General features: G+C 41.4%; 1 protein-coding gene across 1 annotated transcript in view; it reads left to right on the top strand.

Annotated features, from left to right (window-relative positions):
• The first annotated feature begins 5,757 nt into the window (after window positions 1–5,757).
• The window catches only part of COL19A1 (collagen type XIX alpha 1 chain), a 381,848-nt gene continuing 375,377 nt past the window's right edge, over window positions 5,758–12,228 (top strand). Inside the window, exon 1 of the mRNA XM_056109815.1 lies at window positions 5,758–5,856. The gene's annotated coding sequence lies outside the window, so the exon portion shown is untranslated. The remainder of the gene's footprint in view (window positions 5,857–12,228) is intronic.

The raw sequence follows: 12,228 nt of genomic DNA, 5'->3' as shown, positions 1-12,228 counted from the left end.
CAAAAAAGATGTTTGAACATAGTAGCCAAGTACCTGAACTTAGGTACAAACGTTGCCCTCATGGGGGCTTGGTTTTCAACTTTCATTATAAAAGTTGCTGTGAAAAAATAGCATTGTGCAGAATGAAATAAATGTATAGGTGTGGGGCTGGAGCGATAGCACAGCGGGTAGGGCCTTTGCCTTGCACACAGCCGACCCGGGTTCAATTCCCAGCATCCCATATATTCCCCCAGGCAACTCCAAGAATAATTCCTGAGTGCAGAGCCAGGAGTAACCCCTGATCATCGCGGGGTGTGACCAAAAAAGCAAAAAAAAAAAAAAAAAGTATAGGTGAAGTGCTTAGCACTAGGCCTAGCACTTGTTTTTTTAAGTTTCTATAAGAATAATACAAAATGCTGTTCCAAAAAAGGACGTTATAGACACATAACTGACATCTTGTACTTACCATTTATAATATAGAACACTGAATTTAAAAAAAAAATTGTGTATAGATTGGTTATTTAGAGGCATTTAAGAAATAGGAAAAAATAATTAGAAGTTAATTTCAGTGACTAAGAATGGTAAGATATTAAATACAATTGTTTTGTATTTTTATTTTTAGTAATGACAAAGTATTACTCTGGAAAGGCATCAAAGGGACATTGAATGGGTATATATATGTATATATGCATAAATACCTATGTGTGCGTATGCTCATATTTTTTGGGAAACATGCCTAGTAGTTCTTGGGGATTACTTTTGGCTCTGTGCTCCGGGATCCCTTGTGACAATATTCAGGGGTCTGTTTGGATCTACTCTGGGTAAACCTCATGCAAGACAAGTGCCCTCCCTGGTGTACTATTGCTCCAGTCCTGAATGAGTTTATTTTTGATTAAAAGAGTCCTTTCTTGTTGCACTGCTGTCCTCAAAGGACCTGTTCTGTGACTATTTTATAGGTGAGAAAAAGTTATTCTAAGATAATTTTAACAGCATGGTAACTTAATAGAATAGCAAAATAAGCTTACCACTCTTTCATACAAACTCCGAGATTCAAATAACTTGTCATTAAAATATTGTGTATCCCCAGGTACTTAATCTCTACAGGTCTCATTTCAATAAATTTGTTTGAAGATTGCATTTAAGAAAGAATAATGTCTTAGATAGTCTGAATAATTACAAAATCAAGAAGACTGAATTCAAGAACTCACATGGCTTAAAATCAGGCTATAGGACTAAACAGAAATGCATGGGTGGTAAATTGTTATTTAAAAAGCAAATTTTAGTTTTGGAGAGTATAGCGGGTAGGATGTTGGAGGTGCAAACTTATAACCTGAATTTGATTCCCCAGAATTCGAGATGGTTCTCTGGAGTGATCTCTGGAAGCAGAGCTAGGAGGAATCCCTTAATGAAACAGGAGGAGTTCTGGACGGATAGTACAGGTTTAAGGTGCTTGCCTTGTGCCTGGCTGAAATAGGTTCCATCCCTCATTAACAGTGAGAAGTGATCCTTGAGTACAAAACTAAAGTTAAGTCTGAGCACTGCCTTTCCACTTCCCTGAGCCCCTCCTCCCCCACCCCCTTCATCCAACACACACAGAAAAAAATAACGGAAGAGGAGTAAATGAAGGTCCGGACTATTTAGGGTCTTAAATTCTAGGGAAAGGATTTAGTTCATTAGGCACTAAGAAACTTGATGTTCCTAATCTAAACAGGGGTAATATATATATGGGCTTGCTTTCTGTTGTTGTTTAAAAAAAAAAAAACTGGGCCCGGAGGGACAGTACAGGGAATAGTACCTATTTGCCTTGCATGCAGCAGACCTGGGTTAGATCCCTGTCACCTGTTTGGTACCCTCACATCCGCTAGGAATTGATCCCTGAGCTCAGAGTAGGAGAGGAGTTATCCCAGAGTACATCATGGGGTGTGGCTCTCAAAACAAAACAAAACAAACAGTAGATAGGTGTCTATATCTACATCTATACTTATCTATGAAACAGTAAACTCATAATTTTACAAATAGCTACTTGTTGCAATGTTTCTTTTAGTACTATGACTCAATTATGATTTAAAAATATATTTTGACTGACCAAAACAGATAAATGCGACACCTCCCACACCACGATCCTTTCATCACTGAAATTTGTTAACCCTGATACTTCCACTGTAAATCTAATTTCCATTTCTTTGAATTCACCCAGTATTTTGTATATGACTTTATTATTGTATTTTGCTTTCTTTTACTTTATGTTATTATTATGTATACATGTTCTTTTCTTTCTTTCTATAATGTTCAGTGCTCAGTTTAAGAAGCACTCAGAAACGCGTGTTGGATGAACATTTTGATATCTGCTTCCTAGTGAAGTTACTAGGCCAAGTTTAACTGCTTTAAGCTACAGACTAATTTTCACCTGTAAAATACCTGCTGAAAAGAATAAAAGGAGTACTAAAAAGGCAAAATTTTCAGCTCTCTTAACCACAAAACCTTATTAATTTGTTGGATATATATAAAATGCCACACTTGTTATATATTCTATCACAGTAAGGCATATTACAATTTTTATATATTACAGATAAGCAAATGGATGAAATAAAAATATCCTACCTTCTGACAAGGAATAACCATAGTTACTATTTTAGAAGAGTGAGATAAAGCAACTCTATGTGCATTTTAAAGATCTTTTAATACACATGGCTAATTTGCCTTTTAGAAAAACTGAACTATTTTGTGCTCCTTCTAGAGGTGTTGATAATGCTTCTCATTTATTCTAACGCTGTGTATAATCACTAATTTCAAATGAATCCTGGCAAAATGCATAGGAAAAAATGGTTCCTTTACAAATATACATCTTTGAAATACTAATTAAACTGATTCTTTTTTTTATGCCTATTTCTATTTCCTTCAAAAATTTCCTTTTCACATTTTGCCTATTTATCTACTGGCATTTCTACTCTCTCCATTTTTTAAAAAATGACTTTTGACTTGGATATATATTAATAGATATTTCTCCTAATCGGGTTTTTGTCTTTTGCCAAATTTCCTTTCAGAGTCACCAATCCCTAGGAAGTGAAATAGCTTCTATCCTAAGTGAAAGTCATATCTGTGATAACCTCTTCCTCTCATTTCTAAGCTGCATGGAGCTTAGAATCTAGGAGCTAGAATGACTTCCAGGAAGGAAACCAAACACAAAAACAATCAGTGACGTATTTCTCAATGAGAATTATTTTCAGAAGCACTGGTAAAAATAACACTGAACATTAAAACTGTCCTAACTTACTTTGATGATTTAAAATTTTATGGCTGATTGAGTATATCCTTTCACCCTTAAGAATATGATATATGATAATGTTCTAAAAAAGAAATAGACTAGGAAGTACACGTTAGCCAGGATGACAAGTCGATTTAGTAATTACAGTTAACAGTGAAGTCTGTTCATCCACTATTGATGCATTGAAGTATTTCCATGGAATATACATGGGACTCATGTATGACTGTGCCTTGTAATTTCAATAAAGAATGAACACTCTTATGGTTTGGTAAGTAAGAAGTTAGCTTGGGGGCAATGCTGAAATTCTTTCTTCTTGGAAAATGGAAACTATTGAAGTCAGAGAAAAGTGAAATAAATTCTAAATGGGGGAATAAAAAAAAAGCAAGATTGCTGGGAATATAGAAGTATAGTATAAAGGAGACCATAAAACAGAAGAAGGCACTGAGAAGACTCAGAGAAAAATATATTCTTTAAGTTTATTATAGGGCAATTATCAGATCATGGTGAAATGTTCATTTAAATGACATTTAAATTATGCAAGTGGGGCATTACAAATATGGAAGGTTTTTATATTTATCGAATAAAATTTATAACACATGACATAAAAATAGCTAAATGTGTCTTTCATGGGAGATAAGCGTTGATAGAATTTTTTATATATATTTTTAAATAAACACATAACTAAACTGGACATAAGAAGCCCTGAACACTGCTGAAATAAAAAGTCTTGGAAGATACCATATTATTTCCAGGTATCCATTCACCAGCTATGGCTTAGATTTGAACTTTTTTCTGAAAGAAAAAGACAGTAGTTTTATTGACCCATGATGTTGATCTATTTAGAAATGAGGAAAGCAATATTTCTAAATTTTATTTATTCATTTCTTATTTCTCCTCAAATTGGGAGTAAAAAGGTGTCATTTGACACAGAAACAAAAACATGAGTTTGACTATTCTAAAAAATATCAGAAAGATTATGAAGCTACTCACATTTATTAAATTAATGCTGAAGAGAAGTGATTTACTTGTGCAAAAAAAAAATTAGAGGCAAAAGTTTGGTTTTCCTGGGTGGTAGTTTTAGGACCTTATTTAAAAAGGTAGCAATGAAATGTAAATAAGGTGATTTTAATAGTCTACCAGGGGAACAGAGCCTGGAAGTTTGTATTTTAGTCTACTAGTAACTAAAATGTAAAACATACAGTTTCTTAAGGAGAATAATTCGAATGGGATAAATAATACATTTTAAAAATTGGAGAATGATCACTGAAAATCTGATGCAGCTTTGTTGAATCATGCTGTTCAAATGGCCACTTGAGCCCCGTGACTCGTGATAGCTTCCCTCCTTGGCCTCATTCCATAGTCCACCAAAAATGAGTGATGAAAATTACATGGAAGGAAAAGACCTTAGGAAGTACAAAATCCTGACATAAAAACATGGTTTGCATCACTGTGAATAGGAAGCTCTAAAAAGGCTTTAAAACCACAGGTATTTTTAATTACAATGAAAAGTTTAAAAACCACTAGTTGACTCTGATAGTTTCATTTCAAGAAAGGCAACAGAGTTGGCTCCTGAAGTTTTTCTTAACGTCTTAAATTTGTTGTCAGCCTGATTTTATTTTTATCTTGATCTATGAATGCTGATGTGTGAAGCATAGTTCTATAATTTGAAGTAAAATTCAAGCTGAAATGATTTTCACCATTTTGAATCAATAATACAATTAATCCTTTCTCCCCATTTGTGGCAACATTCAACTAAAAACATTAGACCAAGGGGTCTGTTTTCTAATGCCTGGCTTACTCTTACGCATTTGATAATGGTTTTGTTTTCTTCCAAATGCATGTGTACACATGCACACAATGGGCCTATTGTTATGTTAAACACCCACACAGATACTTCCCTATACCTACTTATGGTGTGTATTTGTACATACAAACACACACACATAGATATCCCCGGGGGATGGAGGCGGGGAGTCACTTTCACATGTTCAAAAGGATCCCAAAGAGTTCAAAACCTGAACTTCATCGCATCAATCCGCAGGAAGATTACAGTATCTAAAAACCCTAAAATCCTTTTTTGGGCAACAAAGATAAGCCAAAATCATGCCCATGAGCGAGAGAGGGAGAGGCTTTCCAGACCAACTTGATAGAAACTCCTGAGGTGCAAACCCCACCAGCCTCGCTAGCCTTTTTTTAGCCCAGCTGTTAAAAAAAGCCAATCATCTACCTGTGAACATCTGCTGGCGTAGGGTACTTTGAAGCCACTTTGCTAATCAGAAGTGAGAACCTCGAAGCCCTTTGCCTGATCCAGCCGCCTTTTCTATTTGGGAAACTGCTCATCATACCGAAAGAAAAGCTGCAAGGTAGCCACCCGCCGCTCCCGGGCGACCTGGCTGTCATTGAGGAAAACCTGGGCATGAGTTGGAGGAGTCCTGTGTCGCGCAGTCCTCCGTCCTCGGCGAGTGGGAGGGTCACACTGGGCTAGACTAATAAGGGCAGAGATGCGTCCCCCTTCCCCACTCGCAGGGAGCTCGCTCGGGCCACTCCTCGGCGGTGCGGCAGCCCGGCCGCGACTCCACTGCGCCTCCGAGGGGCTCAAGCGCACGTTCAAGGTAAGCTGCGGAGCTGGATCGCGGCCACCGGCCCTTCCCCGCGATCTCTCTCGCCCACGGGCATGTGTCATCGGTTCCCGCTTCGGTCCCTTTGCGCGCATCCGCTTATCCCAGAGAACGCAGGAACGGGGCGGTGGGGGGAGTGGGGGGGGGGCTCGTCCTCTCCCTGGGTTTCGGCGGCTCCCTCCCCACGCACACACCTGCAATCACGCATTCCCCGAGGTGGCTTCGGCGGGGGAACCCCGCAAACAACGTGGGGGGCACGGTGTGGCCAGCGGAGGTTGGCACCTAGCTTGGAGTTTCTGGCGCGTCTGTCTCTGCTCACGAAATGCAGGCTTCGTGCTTTATGACTTGAGTTCTAGGTGGGTGTTCTCTGCGTGTCCGTGATGCCGAACTAGGAGCACTGCTGATGTGGATGATGAGAAGGGACATCGGAGCTGGGAGAAAAAAAAAATCCAATCCAAAAAAAACGCACAACGAATAAACTCAGTATCAATGCAGGCCGTTGAGGATTGCGTGCGTGTGTGTGTGTGTGTGTGTGTGTGTGTGTGTGTGTGTGTACATATATATATTCTTTTATACAGTATATTCATATATATTCATATATATATGAATATATATATAAGCAATCTTTTGATTGCTGTACGGACACGTTACCCGGCCCCCTCTCCCCCGGCAACGAGATGACAATTTAAAGGGGTGCAAACTGGGAGACGCAGGGTTCTGGCGTTTTGCTTGCTTTCCCGCTAGCGGTTACCTATCCAGACCCGCAGGCTTTCACCCCCTTTCCGCACCCCAGCCCCCACCAACTATGACTGGGGTGGCGGGTGCAGCGAGGGGGCACGTTCAAAGGGGGACTGGGAGCTTTTTGGATGCAGAGGTGCGTGCGGGCCAGCATCCCGGGTCTCCCGCCTCCCCGGCCCCAGCTTCCTTAATGACCCTGCAGCACGCGCAACGCGGCCGGTCCCCGCAGCCCCCGCAGTCAGTCCCCGCATTCGCCGCCGCCGCGGCCGTGAGAACGTCCCGGTGGTGCCGGCGCTCTGGGAACGCGGCCCCCACCCCGCCGCCGCCGCCGTCAGCCCCGGAGCGGCGCTGGGGAGGGTGGAGGCGCCGCTGCAGCCCGGATGGGGCGCTCGCTGCGGGGTCCCGAAGAAGTTTGTTGGCGGGGACCCAAACGCGCAGCCGGGCCAGCTAACTGGTTCGGAGCAGGAGGGCTTGTAAGCAAACCCGGCCCGGTGCAGGTTCTGGAGGGAGGGGAGGGAGCAGGCACTGGGCACTGGACCTGGTCGGCCCGCCAAGGTTCTGGGAGCTCAGTGGTCCCGGCTGGTGGCAAGGTGGAGAGGAACTTGGTTGCAGACCTGTCAATCTGAGGGAGATGAGCTGCGGGTTCAAAAGAGGAAGACCCTGGATTCTGAGTGTCTGAGAGTCTTTGTGGACTGTTTTGGGAGTGGGAGCAGCACCCAGTGAGGGCTGACTTCTGGCTCTGAGCTCAGGGATCACTCTTGGAGGGTTCAGGGATTGAACCCCGAACAAGCCACGTGCAAGGAGAGCGCTTTACCCATTGGACTATCCATCCAGCCTCATGCAGAGACTTTTAATAGGACTATCCAGGGAAATTACAATAGTGTGCCATCATGAGCCACAGTTTGAGGTCTAGGAAAAAGCAAGGCAAAGGAAATCCTTGTTTTTCCTCCTGCCCACAGTTCTAAGACCACATCAAATCTCTAGCCTGGGGTGAAGTCTTAGGAGAATCAAGATGGAAGGATGTCCAGGGATTTAGGAAAAATCCATTTGTTGATGAAGGGGATGAAGTTAAACCAAGCAAAAGGTCTTCCCACCTCACCCCTAAGGAAGGAAAAAGAAACCACACACACACACACACACACACACACACACACACACACATCACACACAAAACAAGAGAGGAAGAACTATGGTGACTCCGAAAAAAAACAAAAAACAAAAACAGAAACAAAAAACCAAAAAAGAACCACACTGTCATTCTTTAAGAGAGTAAAAAACACAACCTACTCTTTTGTGTGGCCTTTCAAACACCCTCTGCCAGTGGTTAGGGACGATGGGGTCTTCTCCAAGTATAAGTCTTTGATGTGGGCCTGCAAAGGAAGACCTGACATACTTAGGGGTTCAGTTGGTACACAAGGTATAGAAAAGCCCTTTCTTGAGGAGGGTTGACTTTTTTTTGATAGGAATATATTCCCAGGATGAAAAAGAGGACAATCTGGAGATGTTACGGGTATAGGGGAGGGAATGATTCTCTCCCTAGCGAGAAGAGGAAGAAAGTAATAGGTAGTCGCTATTACTAAAGGGTACCAAAAATCTTTAAGAGTTTTCCTGAGAAAGGAGGCAAAAGGTGTGTGGATGGACTAGGGAGTGAATTTACAGCTGACATGAGCGGGTCAGAGAAAGAGCTAAAAGGCGAAGAAAAATGAATTGTGATTGTTTTCAGTGCTGGGGATAGCATCTCTGATAGTGATTTACTGTGATCCAAGGAAGTCATCCAGAATAGATGAAATCTAGGGTATTCTTCAGAAATAGGACATTTTAAATCTGCTTTCTGGTCCTCCTGTTTATTCTCTCCTTCTGCAATTCCTCCCTCCCCCGCCCCCAATTAGGCAGAAATAATGTCCAGTGGGTTCATAGAGTGTGTGATTTTTAGAGGCCAGTGATATGAATAGAGAAACCATGGTTATATGGCTAATTCCCATTATAAGTACAAATTAAACTGAAGCATTGAAATAATCTGTGCCTAATGTATTGTAAACAATGCATTATATATAAACTGATGCATATTCGTTTCTGTAGGCTGGTATGTATGTTTGTGTATACATTTTCCAGCTCTCTTTCCAGGAGCAGTGAAAAGGAGGCTGAAAAAAAAATAGAATGAATGAGATCGGAGCTGGATTATTTGAGGCAGGCCACGTGAGGATGTATGTGTTAAGGAGGCAGAGGATAATAAGGCGTAGCAGAAGAGAGCAAGTGGGCAGAGCATTCCAGCCAGAAGGAATGGCATGTGTGAAGGCTTAGAGGTGGGAGTGAACAGTCATGTGCCTGTTAAGACAGAGAATCTTAGCTAGGGTGAAACCTGAGATGAGAACAGATAGACTGCCAAAGAGAGATTGGAATGGAGAGGCTGAGAAGTAAGGGTCTTTGGATGTTTTGCTGTAGGCCATTTGTGAGATAATTATGCGAGGAAGTTTGCATGGAAAGATGAGGAATGCAGGATGGCAATAGTAGATCTCTTACCTGTGCTTAGGTATGAAGAGTCGCTGATCTTTCATTTTGACATAAATTAGAGATAACTGTGTGAAATTTTTAAGATCATTAGGTAGAAAATGAATATAGCTATTCAAATAGGAAAAGTTGATAAACTAGGAAAACCAAGCATATCGGTTTAAAATTTTAGTGAGATTGGGATCTTCCACCTCAGTGGAAACAGAGAAGAGAAATGAAATCCAAAAAAAGTGGATTATTTGTGATAACTGAAATTGAGAAAAATATTTGAAAAGTTAATAAAGCCAGGAATTGGTTAGAGAAGTCAATAATGCAAACTCTTGAGGACAGGGAGAATTGGTTAAGCACACTCAAAGGGAACTTGATATTGTGACATTAAAACACGCATTAGTTCTGAAGTGACGGAAGAAATAATAAAGAATTTCAATAATATGCCATAGACTTCATCAATTTTAGAGCAGAATAAACATTAAAAATCGGGATACATGTTTTCTGGGAAGGAAGAGAGCTTCTTTAATAGTATGTTTCCTTACTAAATAAATGAAATAATACCCACTGAGCTTTCTTTTCTTTTTCTAGAGGTAATTGCCTTATAGAGGTTGTCCCTTTTCTCTGAGAATTTGAATTTTAACACTTTAGCTCTTATGAAAAGTATACATTAGTATTTTTATCTACTAGCCAAAAGAAACGAGAAAAGGGTTTTGTTTTTACACCTACAGGTGAAAAAAATTAGCTTTCAGTCTTTCAGTGTTGGTTTTGCAGAAGCCACTATTGACATGACCCCACCCTGAGCAGAGAGGGAGGGAGGGAGAGAGGGAGAGACAGAGAGACACAGAGATAGATAGATAGAGAGAGAGAGAGAGAGAGAGAGAGAGAGAGAGAGAGAGAGAGAGAGAGAGAGAGAGAGAGAGAGAGAGAACATACACTAGCTCCATTTCTGGGAATTGCTTTGTCTAAACTGTGCATTTTTCTTATACTTCCTATTTTCGCCATACACTCATGCTACTTAGGTTTATTTCTTTTTGATTAAAAAAATGGGCACTGTGATTTTAAACTGTTATCCATAGAATTTCATACATGAACTATTCTAGCACCACACTCATCACCCTGGTGTCTACTTTCCTCCACATTGTCGCAGGGTCCCTCACCTATCCTCCACATCCCTGTGGTAAGATTCCTCCTGAAGAAGATGAGAGTTCTCAGTTTCCACTGCATTTGGGCATATGTTATCCCCCTATTTTGTTTCTTCACATTCTGCCCATGAGAGATCATTTTTTGTCTGACTGACTTCACTCAGAATGATACTTTCCAGCTCCACATGATAGAAAACTTTATGGTTTCCCATTTTTCTTACAGCTGAGTAATATTCCATTGTGTATATGTACCAGAGTTTCTTTATCCAGTTATCCAATCTCAGACATCCGGTTGCTTCCAAGTTTTGGCTATTGAGAATAATGTTGCAATGAACATTGGAATGCAAATGTGTTTTCTGAATAGAGTTCTGTAGATGCTTAGAAGTGGAATTACTGAAATTACTAGATAACTTCCTAGTTTTTCCTAGTTTTTCGTATTGTTCATATTTTTTTTCCATCATACCTGGCAATGCACAGGGGTTGCTCCTGGCTCATACACTCAGGAATTACTCCTGGCCATGCTCAGGGAACCCATATCGGATACGGGGAATCAAACCTGGGTCGGCTATGTGCAAGGCAAATACTCTACCCTCTGTGCTATCACTCCAGCCCCTATTCATACGTTTTCCAAAAAGGATGGATCAGTGAACATTCCCACTAGCAGATAATGAGGGCCCCTTTTCCCCCCAGACATGCCAGTATTGGTTTTTGTTCTTTGTGATATGTGCCATTCTCACTGGCCTGAGATGATATCTCACTGTTGTTTTGATTTGCATGTCCCTGATGATAAGTGATAGGATATTTTTTATATACCTTTGGCCTATCCATATATCTAACTTAGATTTTACGTGTTACTTTTTGGCTAAAAATGATTTTGTATCATTAATAGTAATTGCTTTTTCACTTTGTACCATTTTTTTCCTCATAAAAGATTACATAGGGTGCTGGAGCAATAGTACAGTGGATATGGTGTTTGCCTTGCACGTGGCTGACCCGGGTTTGATTCCAGCATCCCATATGGTCTCCTGAGTACCGCCAGGAGTAGTTCCTGAGTGTAAAGCCAGGAGTAACCCCTGTGCATCACTGGGTGTGACCCAAAAAGGAAAATAAAAAAAGACTTCATAGGAATTGTTTTGAATAGTAGGGGAAGCCTTTATTTCTCTATAATTTTTCACTTCATGTATAAAGCTCTGTCCTGAAGCACTGTCCTCCTGTTGTTCATCGATTTGCTCAAGTGGGCACCAGTCTCTATTGTGAGACTTGCTGCTACTGTTTTTGGCATATCGAACACGTCTTGGGTAGCTTGCCAGACTCTGCCTGATGGCCAAGATACTCTCAGTAGCTTGCTGGACTCTTGGAGAGGGGCAGAGGAATTGAACCTGGGTCAGCTGCGTGCAAGGCAAATGCCCTACCTGCTGTGTTATCGCTCCAGCACCCTACATATAATATATATATATATATATATATATATATATATATATATGTATATATGAGCTGGAGCGATAGCACAGCGGTAGGGCGTTTGCCTTGTGTGCGGCTGGCTGGCCAAGCCAGGTTCAATTCCTCCGTGATTCCTCCACCCCTCTTGGAGAGCCCGGCAAGCTACCGAGAGTATCTCGCCCGCACGGCAAAGCCTGGCAAGCTCCCTGTGACACATTCGATATGCCAAACACAGTAACAAGTCGTCTCATGATGAAGACATTACTGGGCCCGCTCGAGCAAATCGATGAACAATGGGAGGACAGTGCTACTACACACACACACACACACATACACACACACACACACACACACACACACACACACACACACATATATATATATATAAAGTCCAGGGCCTAGAGAGGTAGTATAGGGGACAAGATAGTACAGAGTTTACCTCGGATGCAGTCAATCCCTTTGACTCCCTAGTGCCTCAGGGTCCCCCGAACATTACTGATGTGGCCTTGAAGTCCCCTTCAGCACTACTGGGTAAAAGTGCCCCAAA

The sequence above is a fragment of the Sorex fumeus genome, unplaced genomic scaffold, assembly GCF_029834395.1.
Source record: "Sorex fumeus unplaced genomic scaffold, SorFum_2.1 ptg000008l, whole genome shotgun sequence".
Classification (NCBI taxonomy): Eukaryota; Metazoa; Chordata; class Mammalia; order Eulipotyphla; family Soricidae; genus Sorex; species Sorex fumeus.
This window is presented reverse-complemented; position numbering and strand designations above follow the sequence as displayed.